Below are 19,355 nucleotides of genomic sequence, written 5' to 3' on the forward strand. Positions count from 1 at the left end.
CAAAATTTACTACTAACAACTTATTTTATGCATTTCTACTTCTTAAAATATGATTTCTCAAATTACTCTTTCTTTCTGGCATTTCTAAGATTTCATTAATATATAATTTTTTCTCAAATTACTCTTTCTTTCTGTCATTAATCAACCCACCAAATATGAGTTGTGGATAATTAAAAGAGGAGAGAGGGAAGTAACAGTAAGTTGTTATTAAAGTCAGTACGTACATCATTAGCTCATAATTGCTATCAATCATTTGGAGAGATTGGAAGCATGGTATCGACAAACAATCTTATTCAAGCAATGAAAGATGTTACACTCGAGGAGGATGAGAAGGAAGGAGGAATTATTCTGGAAGGGGCAGGGGTCAGGGAAGAAGAAGATCTAGCCCATGGATTCAACGCTTGGTTGGTAAATTTATTATAGAAGGAGTAGTAGATTTCCAGGCAATGCAACATACATTGGCATCCCTGTGGAAACCAGGAAGAGGTGTTCATATAAAGGAGATTGAGACAAACTTGTACGTGTTTCAATTTTTTCACGAGATTGATTTAAAACGTGTAGTGGAGGGAAGCCCATGCTCCTTCAATCGGAAAGTTTTAATTTTAGCAAAGAAGGGGAGATCCCAAGAGGAGTCAAGCTAAACACTATAGATTTGTGTGTTCAAATATATGATTTAAGAGTTGGTTTCATGACAGAGACGATACTGATTGAAATTGGTAATTATGTTGGCACGTTCATTGCATCCTGCTCTTCAAATTTCTCAGGTACATGAAAAGATTATATGCGTATTAGGGTATCAATCGAGTTAGACAAGCCTTTAAAGAGGAAAATGAACTTAAGGAAAACTAGTGCGGATTGGTTTTGGATCAACTTTAAGTACGAAAATGTTCCCACATTTTGCTTCATCTGTGGACTTATGGGTCACTCAGAGAAATATTGTAGTAAGTTGTTCGATACTTTAGAAAATGAATTAATCAAGCCGTATGGTGTTTGGATGAGGGCTCCGTTGAGAAAACCAACTAAATTGATAGGATCACGGTGGTAGAGAGAAGATTCAGAGGTTGACCAGTTTCCGGCGAAGAATAATGCAGAGGGGGAAAGGATGACGGTAAACCACCCCCCAAAAAATCAGGAGACTGTTACAACGCATGGAGTAAATCAAGGAGATAATGAAAATCGTAATAATGCTGTTGGAGGGAATCAAGCAAATTTGAAAAAATATAATCTGGGGGAAATAGGAAATACATCAGCAGGAGAAAAAGGTGGGATTATAATTATGGAAAATAAAAAAAGACGCACAAACTATGGGCTAGATATAGACAACGAAATGGGCCAAAAACTGAGTTGGATACATGCCATGAAGAGGAGGAGATAGTAGTAATGGATCACGATTTAAACTTGGCAACAAAAACAAAAATCGGACCAAAGGCGAGTTCTGTAACAGGAGCTCGCCTAGAACAATGAGCGTATTTAGTTGGAACTGTCGTGGGATTGGGACCCCATGGGCAATTCAGTTCCTTAAGGAGTCAATACTCCAGAAGCATCCCGACTTTGTTTTTTTAAGTGAAACATTATGCAAACGGGACACAGTAGAAAGAATTAGAGCTTTGTTGAAGTATGATGGTGCTATCTCAGTGGATTCTCAGGGGCGTAGTGGTGAATTGGCCTTAATATAGAAGGATAATAAAGAAGCAAAGGTGGTGTCTTACAACAAAAATCATATAGATGTCATGGTAGACATAGATGGGTGGCATAAATATAGAATGACTTGTGTGTATGGAGAACCTAACCGAGCAAAAAGAAGAGAAACTTGGGAGCTTATCAGATATCTTCAAGAATAAAATGTTTCGCCATGGTGTCTCATTGGGGATTTTAACAATATTTTGCACCAAGAAGATAAGAGGGGGTAGACCGTATACAAATTGGCTGATACAGGGATTTCAGAAAGTATTAGAAGATTGTGACCTGAACGACCTGGAATTAGAAGGTTATAGGTATACATGGAAAAGAGGACGTGATTCTCAAGACTGGATGGAAATAAGGTTGGACCGTGCCCTGGCTTTTAGCAGTTTCTAACGAATATTCACAGAGGCTAAACTCACAAACCTTGAGATCTATACAAGTGATCATAGTCTAATTTTCTTGGAGCCAGTTCGTCAGGCTAGACAGTTCTTCATTAAAAGATTCAAATTCGAAAACGCCTGGCTCAGGGAGCCAATATGCAAGTAAATAGTAAAGAACGTTTGGGTCGAGCATTATGACAAGTCGTTTTATACGAAGTTGGCAGCATGTTCAGAGATGTTATCCAGATGGGGAGAAGAAATTACTGGGAGTTTTAAGAAGCGTATCACGAAGTGTAAATCAATCATGAAAACTTTGAAAAGCAGAAGGGATGAGAACTTGACTAGATTATTCAATCAAAATTCTAAGGAGTTGACTGAAATATACAGCCAGCAGGAAGTGTTTTGGAGGCAACGTTGCAAACAGCTATGGGTACGAGAAGGTGATCAAAACAGCAAGTTCTTTTATGCATCAACTAAAAATCGAAGAAAGGTCAATCATATAAGTTCGTTGCTTGATAAAAATGACCAAATGGTGAGCCGGGAGGACGGGCTTCAGGAAGTCATGGTAGATTATTTCAACGACTTATTTAAAGCCTCAAATACAGAATGGTCTGAAGTTATAGATTACATCGAACCCAAAAAAACCAGCAGTTCAAAATTCAAACATGTTTGTTCCAGTAGAAGAAAGTGAAGTAAAGCGGCCCTGTTTTGTATGCATTCGGATTAATCACCGGGCCCGGATGGGATGAGCCCAGGATTTTATCAAAAACATTGGGATATAATTCGAGGAGATGTAGTTAAATTGGTGCAGAGATTTTTTGAAACTTGCAGGTTCGATGGCCAAGTCATTGAAACTAATATTGTTTTAATTTCAAAGAAAAGTAATCCAACCAAAATGACAGAGCTTCGACCCATTTCTCTTTGTAATGTTAGTTTCAAGATTGTTTCAAAGGTCCTAGCGAATAGATTAAGAGAAGTTTTGAGCAATATTGTTTCTCCAACTCAGAGTGCCTTTGTGACGGGTAGATTGATAACGAATAATATTATGATCTCATACGAGGTCATGCACTATATGAAGCGAAAGAATAAGGGTAGGAAAGCTTGGATGGCGTTAAAACTCGATATGAGTAAAGCTTATGACATAGTGGAATGAGGGTTTTTAGAAGTTGTTCTATCCAAGCTAGGCTTTCACAGAAAATTGATTGACATGTTCCTGGAATGTATTCAATCTGCTAGGTGCCATATATCTCATGCAGGCAAGCTATTTGGCACAATAATCCCAGAACGAGGAATCCGTCAGGGGGATCCTTTATCCTCGTATCTGTTTTTAATATACATGGAGGGATTTACAGACTTGATTCAGAATTACGAAAGACGAAAGCTCTTGTATGGCATTCGAGTGGCATGAGGTGCACCATCTCTCTCACACATGTTTTTTGCGGACGATAGCTACATTTACTCTAAAGCTAATAGAGAGGATGCAATCCAAATCTCCAACCTTTTTCTCACCTTTGAAAGAGCCTCTGGTCAACAAATAAATCATGAGAAATCTTCAACTTTTTTTAGTCATAATACAGAGGTGGAGGTAAAGAACAATATATGCACTCTTCTTCAATTTCAGGAGGCGAGGGAGAACACTACTTGGGACTACCTGTAATATACGTGAATTTTATATATTTTAGATAAAGTAGTAGTAGTAGTAGTTGTAATAATAATAATAATAATAATAATAATAATAATAATAATAATAATAATAATAATAATAAAATTTATTTTAAAAGAGAGTTGGATATAAACTTAAATTTCTAATTAGAATAGAAATCGGTTTGTTACGACCAAGTCGTGCATATAAATATTATATCAACCCTAATGTTAAAACCATATTCGTGGGATTGTTATTAGAGCCGCAAAGAGAGAGAGCATAACAGAGAGAAAAGGACATTAAAGATCATCTTTTCGGTAAAATCAAGAAGGTATTCTTTAACTACTTCTTTGTATGCATTGGTGTGTTAAGTTAACAATTAATATATATATATATATGATAGGGATAAATAAATCCTGATTGTATAATTAAATATTGCATTAATTATACAAGGTGTGGGTTGCTAGGCCCAATAAGAAGATGTATGACATTCAGACCAGAAAGGTTAACATGTTGATCAGGCCTGATGGACCAGATCAGGCCTGATGGAACAAAGAAGGCCCAAAAACCCTGATTATTTATTAATTTCATAATTAATAAATAAGGGAGAAAAAACAGCTATTAAGATAAGTCCCAGTAGGGATATAAATCCTTGTAGATTGGCCTCCAAGGAACCTCATGAGATAAGGAATCAGCTTCCTACTTCCTAGGACTCCTAAGTCTATCCTAATTCAGAGACTTGACCACCAAGTCTCCTATACCAAGTCCAATTCAAGGACTCCCACATCTATATAAGGGGCCTCACCCCACAAATCAGAACTACGTTTTTTGACTTGATCCTTGGCAATCAGCAAGGTACGTAGGCATCTTGTTAAGGCAGATTGAGTCACGAAACACAAGAGCAGTCAAATTCGAGCCTTGAAGCTCACGTTCCTTAGTACTAAATACAACAATTATATATATTAGTTTTTAATCCATAACATTTGGCGCCGTCTGTGGGAAAGCACAACAACAACCATGGCGAGAATACGGAGAACAATTAGAGCTCTGGAGGAAGGAACACCATCGAGGACAACCCAGGTGATTTCGTCAACCGTGGAGATTCCTCCCCATTCAACTTATGCATCTACTCAAGGGGAAGCCCAGATAGGGGCAACTCAACCTCAGCCACAAGGGACGACTCCCCCGACTATTCAAGGTACGAATCCTCAAGTTCAACAAGTACATGTACCTGTGAATTCTCGACCCGTCGGGTATGAATATTCAACTGTTGTTACTACTAACCCCCCTTATGGGATGCCCCTTTACCCCGAGGTTGGAGGAAGTGGACATGCTAGGCGAAGTGAAGCACGAGGGCAATCGCCCCCTATATACGAGGTTTGGCTCCTATCCCCGAGGATCGGGAATTTTCTGGTCCTTATACTGAGAGAGACTCCGAATCTTCAGATGATGAAGTGGCCCCAAGAAGGAGGCGTCCTGGAAAAGAGCCGATGGCCGATGGAAGACAACGCCCTCAAAGCACCCAAGAGGCGAATCCCCAAGAAGTGCAGGAAAAGATCAAGGCTCATGAGGCTGAGATCCAAAGACTAAGGCGCGACTTGGAGGCACACCAGGCCACCAGACCCCAGATATCTCCTAGGGGGAGAAATCCTCCTCCTGTCATAGACCTGGATGGTCCGGTACGGAGAAAGGCTGTTGTCCCAAGAACTGATCCAAGCAATCTTCTTCCCCTTGGAGATCCTGATGATCCTACTCCGCCCTTCACTGAGGAGATAATGAATGCCCATATCTCAAGGAAGTTTAAGATGCCAACCATCAAAGCCTATGATGGCACGGGAGATCCCGCCAATTATGTTAGGACATTCTCTAATGCACTGCTGTTGCAACCCGGGCCTTCCCTCAAACTCTGTCGGGTATGGCTCAAAGATGGTACAGTCGCTTGCCCCCAAACTCTATTGGGTCGTTCAGAGAATTAAGCCAGGCTTTTATTAAGCAATTCATCAGTGGAAGAGTTCATGAGAAAATTTCTGCATCTCTTATGAGCATTGTGCAGGGGGCAAAGGAATCCTTGAGAGATTACCTGAATCGTTTCACAAAGGAGGCTTTAAAAGTCCCAGACCTTGATGATAAGGTAGCCATGATAGCGCTGCAACAAGGAACTAGGGATGAGTTTTTTAAGATGTCCTTGACCAAACGCCCCCCTGAAAGCATGTTGCAGCTCCAGGAGAGGGCAGGGAAGTATATCAAAGTTGAAGAAAGCATGAGAAAGACCGTAGTAAGTAATGACCCCACTGGAGGCAAGAAGCGAAAAACTGATCTGGAGTATATCGCTAAGGACAAGTATCCTAGAACCGAGCAAAACCCTAATTCAACCCCCAAGAAGGGAGGACCTGGGCAAAAGTTCACCGAATACGCTAAGCTGAATGCTCCTAGAAGCCAGATCTTGATGGAAATCGAAAAAGATCGAGATATTCGTTGGCCTAAGCCCCTGAAGGCTGATCCTGCCAAGCTGGACAAAAGCAAATATTGCAGATTTCACAAAGATGTTGGTCACGACACCGATGAGTGTAGGCAGCTGAAAGATGAAATTGAGTTCCTCATTCGAAAAGGAAGATTGAACAAATACACTGGAGAAGGAGGGGACATGAATAATAATGGAAGGAAGAACTTTGAGGATCGTAGGAGGGACCAAGACGATCAGGGGCGAAACCCCCAGCCTAGAGGACCAGTTATAAACACCATTTATGGAGGGCTGAGACCTCGAGGGCCTGTGATAAACACGATCTTTGGAGGTCCAACTGCTGCTGGATTGTCCAAAAATTCCAGAAAGTCATATACTAGAGAGGTTATGCATATTGTTGGAGAAGCCCCGATGAGGGCCAGGACAGAAGTAACATTGGCTTTTGATGATTCTGACCTAGAGAGTGTGAAGTTTCCTCATGACGACCCGCTAGTCATAACACCGGTAATAGGAAATAGTCCGGTCAAGAGGGTCCTTGTGGATAATGGTGCTTCTGTGGATATCTTGCTCCACGATGCCTTTCTAAGGATGGGGTATAACGACTCCCAGTTAACACCAACCGACATGCCGCTATATGGATTTGCTAGAGTAGAATGTCATGTAGAAGGGATAATGAAGTTGCCAACCACCATAGGTACAGAACTAAGGCAAGCAACGCATATGTTGGACTTTGTGGTGGTAAAAGCTAGTTCAACCTATAATGCTATCATGGGAAGAACAGGGATACATGCCTTCAAGGCAGTCCCTTCTTCCTACCATTCAGTCATGAAGTTTCCCACCCGGAACGGGATTGGAGAAGAGAGAGGAGATCAAAAAATGGCTAGAAGCTGTTATGTGGCCTCTTTGAGGGCAGATGGAGTCGGGGGGCAAGTTCTTCCTATTGAAGATATGGATGTCCGAGAAAATGATGAGAAGAGAGGAAAGCCAGCAGAAGACTTGGTTCCGATTCCTTTAGACCCCGAGAATTCTGAGAGGATGACTTTCATTGGAGCCACATTAGAGGAGCCCCTTAGAGGGAAGTTGGTGAAATTTTTGCAAGAAAATAGTGATGTGTTTGCATGGTCAGCAGCTGATATGCCAGGCATAGACGCGGAGCTGATTACTCACAAATTAAACGTAGATCCAAGCCGAAAGACAGTGAAACAAAAGAAAAGGAATTTTGCCCCGGAAAGACAAGAAGCTATAAAACAGGAAGTAGAAAAGCTCTTAGAGGCTGGTTTCATCAAGGAGATTCAATTTCTGGAGTGGTTAGCCAACCCTGTAATGATGAAGAAGGCTAATGGAAAGTGGAGGATGTGTATAGAATTTACTGATCTGAATGATGCATGCCCTAAGGACTGTTTTCCGTTGCCAAGGATTGATACTTTGATTGATGCCATTGCTGGGCATGAGATGCTGAGTTTCATGGATGGATTTAGCGGATACAATCAGATCAAGATGCATAAAGATGACATTCCAAGGGTATCATTCATCACTGACTTTGGTGTTTATTGTTATCTTGTTATGGCATTTGGTCTTAAGAATGTAGGGGCCACCTATCAAAGGTTGGTAAATAAAATTTTTAAGGACCTTATTGGTAAGACTATGGAAGTCTATGTTGATGACATGTTAGTCAAGAGTCTAGCAAAGACTGATCATATAACTCATTTGAGGGAAGCTTTTGAGGTCCTGAGGTACCACAAGATGATGTTAAATCCTACAAAATGTGCTTTCGGAGGAAATATTTTGGGATTGATGGTCTCCAAGAGAGGGATAGAGGCTAACCCCAATAAAATAAAGGCAATCCTAGACATGGAACCACCAAAAACCGTCAAGGATGTTCAGAAACTCACATGAAGGGTTGCTGCGCTAGGACGATTCATCTCCAAGTCAGGAGACAAGTGTTTATCATTCTTCAAGTCACTAAAGAACATCAAGGACTTTGTATGGAATGAGGAAAACCAGAAGGCATTCGAAGAGTTAAAGAAGTATATCCGTTGTTGGCCAAGCCAGTTTTAAGTGAAGTTTTATTCTTGTACTTGGCTGTTTCAGAGAGTGCCTTGAGCGCAGTGTTGGTTAAGGAGGAAATAAAAGTCCAGAAACCCGTATACTATGTCAACAAAATTCTGCATGGTGCTGAGTTGAATTATTAAACTATTGAGAAATTCGCTCTAGCCTTGGTAATGGCTTCGAGAAAGCTGCGTCCTTATTTTCAGGCTCATCAGATTGAGGTGCTAACAAATCAGCCCCTGAGAAATATCATTCACAGTCCCAAGGCAAGTGGGAGATTGATTAAGTGGGCAATAGAGCTAGGAGAGTTCGATCTCAAGTATAAGCCACGTACGGTAATAAAAGCCCAGACACTAGCTGACTTCGTGGTGGAATGTACCATACCCAACCAAGAAGTCGGGGGGCAGGAAGATACCATACCTTAAGACAAGGGAGTCAATAATGGGGACAAAGAGAAGGATGATAAGGAGAAAGAATATTGGGTTCTCTATTTTGATGGAGCATAAAAAACAAACTCCAGTGAAGTAGGATTGGTTTTAAAAAGCCCTGACAGGTTCATGATTGAGTATGCCATGAAGCTAGACTTCCCAACCACAAATAATGAGGCAGAATATGAAGCTCTGATAGCTGGTCTCGGCCTAGCTGGACCACTTAGAGTCAAAAACTTAAAGGTTTGTGGAGACTCGAAGCTGATCATATCTCAGGTAAAGGGAGAATTTGAGGCAAGGGATGATACAATGGCTAATTATGTTCGCCTAATAAGAGCTGTGATGACCCAATTTAATGAATGCCATGTTGAGCACATTCCAAGGGAGGAAAATGCCAAGGCAGATGCATTATCAAAGTTTGCTTCATCCGAGATAGAAGAAAGTTCAGGAAGTGTGTACTTCCGTATTTTGAAGACACGAAGTATAGATGTTAAGCTTGTGGCTCCTATAGGCCTGGGGACGTCATGGATTGATCCCATTAAGGCTAACATTCAAACCGGTTGGTTGCCAAGCGATGCAACTGAAGCACGAAAGTTAACTGTTCGGGCACTAAGGTACTCTTTGATAGATGGGATTCTGTACAAAAGATCTTTCGTGGTTCCTTATTTAAGGTGGCTCAGGCCCGATGAGGCCCGCTTGGCTCTTGAAGAAGTGCATGAAGGTATTTGTGGACAACACTTGGGGGGCAGGGCCTTGGCTCATAAGATAACCCATTTAGGCTTCTATTGGCCAGAAATGATGGCTGATGCCAAAGAATATGTGAAGAAGTGTGATCATTATCAGAAGCATGCACCTGTTGTTAGACAACTCCCCGAGATGCTGACCTCTATCAACTCGCCCATTCCCTTTGCTATGTGGGGAATGGATATTTTGGGGCCTTTCCCCATGGCCACGGCACAAAGAAAGTTTCTGATTGTAGCCATTGATTATTTCACCAAGTGGATCAAAGCCAAACCCTTGGCCAAGATCACAACTAAGTAGGTTGCACAATTCCTGTGGGAAAATATTATGTGCCGATATGGAATTCCCCGTATCCTAGTCACCGACAATGGAACACAATTCAACAACGAGGAATTCAAGAAGTACTGTGAAGAAAATGAGATTGAGTTACAGTTCACCTCTGTGGCTCACCCACAAGCCAATGGGCAAGCTGAGGTAGCAAATCGAATAATCCTGGATGGGCTAAAGAAGAGGATCGAGAAGTCAAGAAATAATTGGGTGGATGAGATACTTCCCATATTACGGGCCTATAGGACTATCTGTAGAGTCACGACCGGAGCAACTCCCTTCATGTTGGCATATGGGGCAGAAGCAGTAGTTCCCGTGGAGATATCACATTCATCTCCAAGGATTCGGGCTTTCAATGCTGAGGAAAATGAGGAAGGACAAAGGTTGGCTCTGGACTTAATCGACGAAGTGCGAGATGGGGCACATGCAAAGATAGTAGAGTACCAGAAGAAGGCTTCATTCTACTACAACCTAAGGGTTAAAGAAAGGTTCTTTAAACAAGGTGACCTAGTCTTGAGGAAGATAGAAGCTTCTGGGGTAGGACAGAAAGGGAAGCTTGCCCCGAATTGGGAAGGGCCGTACAAAGTCAAGAGCGTTCAAGGTAGAGGAACCTACAAGCTGGAGACGATGGATGGTTTTGAAGTCCTGAGAACTTGGCATGCACAAAACCTGAAGGTTTACTATGTGTAGGGCAGTTGGATACGATTCTCATTTGTAAAGATGGCGAGTAGGTTGAAAAGCACCTCGAAGCTTTGCTTGCTTATGATTTATATGTTCTAGTTTTATTTTGAAGTTTATTAAGACTTTTGTAAGGGACGAATCCCAGACAATTTATGGAAATTCATGAGGTTTTCGAAGTATGTTTAAATGTCTATGGCCTGACAAGCAAAACCAAATGCATGGAATGCAAGCATAAAATGTGATAAATAAAATAGATCGGATAAATATTACAAGAGTTCGATAAATAAAGTCTCGAAAATAAGATAAAGAGAACGAGCCACGCAGGGCTGAAAAAGCTCTAAGGAGCTAAGGTGCCCTCGGCATCCATATCATCATCCCCTCCGCTCTCGCTAGATGTCTCTGTCGTCTCGGAGGAGGAGGAAGAGTTGTCGTCCTCAGCAGGCCTGGAAGAAGACTCGAGAGGAGGAAGGAGCGGATCCTGAGGAATATGATCTGAGACAACTACTCGGGTACGAAACCTCTGTAGCAAAGCCTCGTCATCAGGGCAAACATAATCCGCCGGGTTAATATCAGGACAAACCTCGTTTATGGTCCCAAGGGCCGTGTCCCAACCAGTCCTAAAAAACCAGGGAAAGACTTAGTCATCCCTAATCCTCATGGACTGGGCAAACTCCTCCGAGTCCAGATAGTTGTCTATAGCTTTATCCTTCTCTGCCCGAAGTACCACCAGCTCGGCGTTGGATTCTCCGAGTTCTTCCTCCTTGCGTTTGAACTTCTTCTCCAGGGTAACATACTTCTTCTATTGCCTCCTGAGGGAATTATCGGCCTTATCGGAAGCCCGATTCCATGACTCTGCTTGCCTCACAGCGCCTTCAAAATAGGCGTTAGACTGAAACAAAGCAATCAACAAAGTATAAGGCAAGAGAATGCTACAAAAAAGAAAGGTAAGTTCAAAAAAGAAGAGGCATACCGAAGCCAGAGACTGAGCTCCCATGAGCTTAATCCTCTCAAGGTCAGGGGTGGCCACCACGTTAGTAAAATCCTTGGGAGTCACGCTATGGTAGGACCAATCCCAAGCATGCTTCGTGGAACCAACCACGGTATCCCCTCGGCGGAATCCCTAGAGAGGCTGGAAGGCGCCTGTAGCAGCAGCAGCAGGGGCAACAGCAGTGATAGGAGCACTATGGCCCTCAGCTCCTTCAGTTGAAGCCTCCCCCATAGGCTCCTTGTCCTTTCTCAAGAAGATAGGCTCTGTCGCCTTTCCCCGGGTGTCTAGGCCTACGATCTGAGCTTTCTTCATCCTAGCAGTCTCTTCAACAGGAGGAACATTGTCCTCGTTAATCTCCTTAGCAGCTGCAAAACAAGGCAAAAAACAAAAAAAGTGATGTTAATAATGCATGAAATGAAATATAGTTGAGAAGGGAAGAAAAATACCCTGTTGAGAAACAGAGGATAGTCCCACGTGAATGAGGGAGAACTCCTCTAAGAGGGTCCAGCTGGTAGTAGTGCCGTCATCCTGAGTAAGCCCATTATAAATAATAGTTTCCTCGGGAGTTAAGTGAATGGATTTGAGGCTACCATCACTGACCTTCCCGAAGGAAGATCGGAAGAGTGTGCCCCAGTCACCATTCTCCCAACGTACCCTGACGAAACTATTCCTCCAATTTTGGTTGTTATCGGGAATGGAGGCGCTGTTAAAGATATGTTTACTTTTGGGCCTTTGCTTAACATAGACCCAACCACAAATACTGGAAGAGCTATTATAGCACTGAAAGACCTTCCTAAAAACAGCTACGGAAAGGGTAAAACCCTCCCTAAGGCAGCAGACCATAAAACATAAAATATTCCTCCAAGCATTTGGAGGAAGCTGACACGGGTTGATTTGTAAATCAGCTAAAAGATGAGGAATAAAAGGGTGGAAAGGAAACCTAAGCCCAACATTAAGGGCATCTGTATAAATAAAGAGAGTGTCGGGTCTCCAGTGGCAAGTACGGTCACCACTAGAGACTGGAACTAATCTAAGAGGAGGAAGGACATTATAACGTGCATTTAGTTTATCGAAATCAATGTTGTGCCAAGTGTTACAATGATTAAAAGAATCAAGATGAGCAGTAGAGGGATATTCATCCCCCTAGTGTTAATCATATTGATTAAAGACATATACGAAGAACGGATCTCGATATCCTTACCTCGTTTTGAAGCAGAGGCTATCTTGGCCGCCCTCTCGGAACTCTTGTCAGCCATTAGAAAAGCTGGAAAAGCCTGGAAACTTTGAAAGGAAGAAGGCTGGAAGCTAAGGGAAGAAAGTTGAGAGAGGAGAAAGTTTGAGAAATGTATGAAATAAGGAGTGAAGAGTGTGAGTGAGGACACTCCCCCCCCCACCTTTATATAGGAGGAAAGAGGGGAAAATGGGCCTAGAAAAGCCCATTTGGGCCCAAGTTCATGAACCTTCTGGAATGATCTACAAAATATTGGAAGAATTTAGAAGAGTTTCTAGAAAAATCCAGAAGGTTTTGAGAAAATTCCTCAGGGTTCCAGAAGCTTCTTAGCTTAGAAAATAAAAGCCCAGTTCAGAAAAACCAAGGCCCAATACCAAGGCCCAAAAACAAAAAACCCTGTATGAGGCCCACTTGATTTTTAGGAAAAAAGGGTGAAAAGAAGCCTAGCTAAAAAATGGGCCTGAACCCAAAATGTTGGCCCAAATTGAAAGCCCAGAACTAGGGGCCCAATTGAAAGGCCTGTGAAGCCCAATAAGAAAATAAGCCCAGTTAAAATGGGCCCAAGTTTTAGCCCAGCATTAGGGGCCTAAAAAATATATATATGCATATATTCTTGACCCTGTCGACCAGAAAGCACAGAGAAATCCCGGTCGAATGGTCTGAGGTCGAATTTCCCTCGACCAGGGCTGATAAAAGAAGCTAATTCGGTCAAGAAAGGAATTCTGACCAAAATTCTTGGTCGAAAATGATAGTTCTTCGATCAAAATGCCAGAATAGTATTTGTTCCTTGACCCTGTCGACCAGGAGACAAGATATATTCCTGGTCGAATCAATTCTGCTCAAAATAGCTTCGATCAAGGCACGAGATGATGGTTAATTCGGTCAAAAATGGAGATCCTGACCGAAAATCTTAACCGAAATAAAAATTCCTGGTCGAAAATTCCTGGTCGAAAATTCCTGGTCGAGATATTAAAAAAAGGGAGAGGGGGGAGAAATCCTGGCCGAAATTCGACCAGGATTCTTGGTCGAATGGAATCTCCTCGAAATGCTGTCGACCAGGACACAAAGACGGATAATTCGACCAGGATCCTGGTCGAATGAGATTCCTGGTCGAAATTTATATAAAAAAAGAAAGAAAAAAAGAAAATTCCTGGAAAATTACAGAAAAATAAGGAAATTCCTTGAAATATTTTCTGAAAAATATTAATATTTTTCAGAAATAAGGAATAAATCCGGAAAATTAAGGATAAATCCCAGAAAATAAGGGAAAAGTCCAGGAAATTAAGGGATAAATCCCAGAAAATAAGGGAAAAGTCCAGGAAATTAAGGGAAAAATCCAGAAAATTAAGGAAAAATCCCAGAATTAAGGGAAAAATCCAGAAAATGAAGGATAAATCCCAGAAATTAAGGGAAAAATCCAGAAAATTAGGAGAAAATCCCGGAATTAAGGGAAAAATTCTTGGAAATTAAGATAATTCCTGAATAAAAGGAATAAAAGTAAATCGTGGTAAACGTGTATGTCGCTCCACACTTTACGCAAAAACGAAACCCTGTAAGGGAACGAATGGACTTAACTTCTGCAAAACCTAGTCAATGTTTCCCAAAAGTTGGGGGGCAAATGATAGGGATAAATAAATCCTGATTGTATAATTAAATATTGCATTAATTATACAAGGTGTGGGCTGCTAGGCCCAATAAGAAGATGTATGATATTCATACCAGAAAGGTTAACATGTTGATCAGGCCTGATGGACCAGATCAGGCCTGATGGAACAAAGAAGCCCCAAAAACCCTGATTATTTATTAATTTTGTAATTAATAAATAAGGGAGAAAAACAGCTATTAAGATAAGTCCTAGTAGGGATATAAATCCTTGTAAATTGGCCTCCAAGGAACCACATGGGATAAGGAATTAGCTTCCTACTTCCTAGGACTCCTAAGTCTATCTTAATTCAGAGACTTGACCACCAAGTCTCTTATACCAAGTCCAATTCAAGGACTCCCACATCTATATAAGGGGCATCACCCCACAAATCAGAACTACGTTTTTTGACTTGATCCCTGGTAATCAGCAAGGTACGTAGGCATCTTGTTAAGGCAGATTGAGTCACGAAACACAAGAGCAGTCAAATTCGAGGCTTGAAACTCACGTTCCTTAGTGCTAAATACAACAATTATATATATTAGTTTTTAATCCATAACAATATATATATATATGGCATGTGTTATTTGTGTCAAATACATTGATTTCATCTTCTGAGTTTTATATTTAAAATTTAGCCATACTTTGTTACTTGTTGCTCCCTTTTGTTATATAATATTTATATACATGATTCTTCTATGAAATAAAAATTTATAATATTTAACTCCATGATGGTATGCTAATTGTGTTACTAACCCCCAGGAAGTCAACAAGTACATATAAGTCTTATGTTGTGTTGTGTGATTTACTTTTAAAATTATATTTACGATTTATTAAATGAAATTGGTTTGGCATTTTTTTATATGTTAGTTCTTAATATATTTTATTTACGTATGTGGTTAAGTATAATCCATCACTGGATTTATATATCACTAAATATATGGTTTATGTTTATAATTAAAATATTAATTACTAGTGTACTAGCTCTAGTAATCCCAACACATGTGCTTGTTGCTCTGTTTTCCTTGTCCATGACCATGTCTCTTAATTCCAATATAATTTTGTTTTAATTCAATTTTTAGACTTTAGCCTAATTCACGTTTTTGACTTTAAGTTAACAAAATAAGTAATATCTTTAGTTGCTCTACGTGATTAGTTAGGTTCAATTATATATATATATATATATATATATATATTCTGTGCATGCATATGGTCTCTGTATTTCACCTAATGTCAAGGTCATATGGAAGCTATGATGGACATCTAAAACTAGCTGCTATATTTTATTATATAATAATTTGTTATTATATAAATCTCAAAGCAATTCTTTATTGGTCAAAGTGAAGTTTATGGTCATGTGATGCATAACAGTCATTTTCCTAATTTGGTTGCTTATATTATACTAGAGCCTCGAATAATAATATTAGTTGCAAAAATAAAGTTTATAAATAGTTAGTAGTGAGGATTGCTCGTGGTGGCTGAATAAATTAAATGAATGCATACCAATTAATATATTTAATTCTGTTATCTAGATCGGGGCCTTGGAATTTAGAGGATCGTGTCTGGATTTTATTAGTATTTTAGCTGCGATATTTAAGGTACAGATTATGTCCCCTTTTTATTCAGCGCTACTCCTCTTAGCATTTAGAAATATTTGATTCGTTCAGTTCTTCTGTATCCTGCTCATTCAAAATTTGATTTGACTTTTTCTGACTTCCGAAAATTGTTTTAAAAAATTGAATTGGAAATTTTAAATATCTGTTTATGCGGTTTTCAAAATTTATCTATGACACCCTCTGTTTTAGAAATTTAAATTAATTGTCTCAGGTGATTTTAAATTTTCGAGAATATTTTTATTTGAACCCTTAGAGATATAGGGTATACCAAGTTAACCAGCTGTAGGGGGTACTAAAGCCATGTCATTGCGGCACCAGTGACATGACACTTCCGTGACAGTGTGATTGGTCACGGCGTATCCTTCTGTTAGCTCTTGGGAGGAGCTTTTGCGTATTTGATATTTGTTCAGGATACATGGGTGCACCCAGAGTTTGATTTGTGATTTGATTTATGGTGACGTTGTATATGCCGTATACATTATCCATTCTGTTGCACGCATTAGGTACCCTATGATGTGTGTATTTTTATATGTTCTGATCTCGGTATGAAATATCCTAGCCCTCGTTGCTTCAGCCTTACTTATTTTAAAAATTGTTGATTTATTTTAAATTGCAGATTATTTATTTATGATCTCTTTATTTTGTAAACTGTATTCCAAATCCGTACTGGGCGTTTGGCTCATGCCGTATTCTTTTTCTGGCAGGTACTTAGGGGAATCTGGGATTGTGTGATGGAGAGCTACCCTAATTCGTTGATTAGGATTGCAGAATTTTATCATTAGTTAGACTTAAATAATTATTTAGAGAATTCGGAATTTATATTATTGGTTTAGACAGTTTGGAGATTTAATATTATTTTGAAAATTTTAGTCTGTTTAATTTTTGTTTAAAGATATATTAGTGCTCTGTTTGCAGGTTTATGGATTATAGGTAATATCTCCTTCTATTTTAAGAAGGGGGTGTTACATAGATGGCATCAGAGCTTAGGTTCTTTCTTGTAGAAAACCTACTTAGGTTGACCTGTGAGTTTGGGTAGACGATAGGACGGGTGTTCCATTTAATTTCGTTTCATTCTGCTCCTTATCATTTAATTCTGGTTCATCATTTTGAAATCTGTTTATAACTGCTTCATCATATTTATTCACGTAATCTTCATTCGTTCGCTATCTTATATTGTAGATGCCTCCTAGACGTGATCCATTTCATATTGACCCCGCTCAGCTTACTGAGATGATAGGGCAAGCAGTGGCTCAGGCCGTACACCAGACTTTGGCAAACCAAGGAAATCAGAATGTCGAGGGAAATCAGAATGGAGAAGGAAATCAGAATGAAGAGGGAAATCGATATGGACATGGAAATCAGAATGACAATGGGAATTAGAATCAGAACGGTCAGGGCTATCAGTTAGAGCCGTTTGTATGGTTGGAGAGGTTTGTGAAGCAGAAACCAGACTCTTTTAGTTCAGCACCGATTCCTATTGATGCTGAAAATTGGATTGTTCATCTCGAGAAGATTTTTGATGCACTGGGTTGTGATGAGATTCAGAAGGTCAGGTTAGTAGTGTATAAGTTGGAGGGGGATGCTCAGAGGTGGTGGAGATGAGTGAAAGCTACTATAGGGGTGCAATATGTAGAGGCTTGGGAATGGCAGGGATTCAAGGACGTATTCTATGAGTAGTACTTCTCTAATACTGATAGGGAGGCTTATTTGAGGGAATTTCATTCTATTGGGCAGCACCATGATGAGAGCATTACTGATTATATGGCGAGGTTTATAAGGTTACCTGGATTTACTAGGACAGTTGCAGGGACTGCTGCACAACAGGCTGATAAATTTAAATGGGGGTTGAAGTCTGTTAGGGTGAAAACACGCGCTAATATTCACGCAAGTATACGCGTTCGCAAGTAGTATAAGATATAAATCAGATTCGTTCCCACAGAAACTGGTTTAGGTTAAGTTTAATTTATGCACCTATGCAACAATGTATGGTTTTCGCTCAATGCTAAGACAAATAACAAATTGGGTTTTTATTAAACTAAGAGATTATACTAAATAACATTAACTAAGAGAATTGAGATTGAATTACTATATATGACAAACATGGGATTCTAACTTCATTAAACACTTCATTCAATAGCCTTTTCATTCTTAACCTTAGCATGTAATGGTGATGACACTAATCAGATAACACGAAACTGATAAACGCCAACTTTCGTTGCACGAGTACCATTCTACCAGACATCCATAAAAGAGATAGAAGCTGAATAGACACCAATTATATTGAGACCCTATATGTCTATAGAATTTGACAACATAACGGTTTAAGCACAAGTTATCCATAATGATTACATAGGGCAAGTAAAATGGTTAGAGTTACCTACGAATCATGCATACACATACATGAACCTATACTAGCATGGCAAGTTCTAAACCTCTATATTCACTGTTGCTTCAATAGAGATTAACACGCTATCTTATATGTTAGCTACGCACATAAGACGAATAAGCACAACCAATACTAGGATATCAATCAATCATTACACACCAAGATATCGAAACAAATTAATTATTGAAATTCATAAGTAAATCCGCTAGAACCCCATGATAACGATTAGTCCATAATCGAACTCATCGTCACCATGGGTTCCAATGAAAGCATGGTATAAAACAAGGTCTTAATAAACTGAATAATAATTAAAGTACGAATAAACGAGATCTAGGTTCAACAAGAACGAAAATGAGCATCCAAAGTTACAACTAATTCAAAGAATCACAAGTTGAAAACAAGATCTTCTTTTTTGGAGTTGTTTTGTGCTTCTAGGTCTTCTCCTTGGTATCTCAATCTTCCCGGATGATGAAAACCCTTTTTTTTAAGTATATATACGCCCCTAGTGGACCTGGACCCTTAAAATCATCAAATTTCACTCAAAAAAGGCTTTTTCAGCGAAATCAGCGACCAACCGCGCCTTGGGCGGCCGCTCAGCTCTCTGGGCGGGCGCTCAGCTCTCCTAGGCAGCCGCTCAGCTCTCCTGGGCGGGCGCTCAGCTCCTGTCTGGAAAAATTTCTGATGAATCTTGTTTTGGCCATAACTTGAGTTCTACTCGTCAGAATTAGGCGATTCAACTGCCCACGCGAAGTTATTCAGATTATCTACAACTTGACAATGGCCTTGGCTTCCAAATCTGATCACTTTTTATCATATTTCCTTTAAAAGCTCTTTTCTTCATATAACTGATACCTGAAATGCAATAACACAAAAACACATCAAAATACCAACAACCTGAGTCCAAAACACCAATTTAAGCTTGTAATGAAGCATTCCAAGTGGATATAAAATACACTTATCAAATTCTTATCTGAGGGGTTCCATAATTTCTTTTAAATTTGATAATGTGGCAGAGGTGGCTGATGCAGCAAAGGACATTGAGAAGGAGCGCATAGATTTCAGGACTTCTAGGTCTAACAGTGGTAATAAGAGGGCTAGGG

The sequence above is a fragment of the Apium graveolens genome, chromosome 9, assembly GCF_009905375.1.
Source record: "Apium graveolens cultivar Ventura chromosome 9, ASM990537v1, whole genome shotgun sequence".
Classification (NCBI taxonomy): Eukaryota; Viridiplantae; Streptophyta; class Magnoliopsida; order Apiales; family Apiaceae; genus Apium; species Apium graveolens.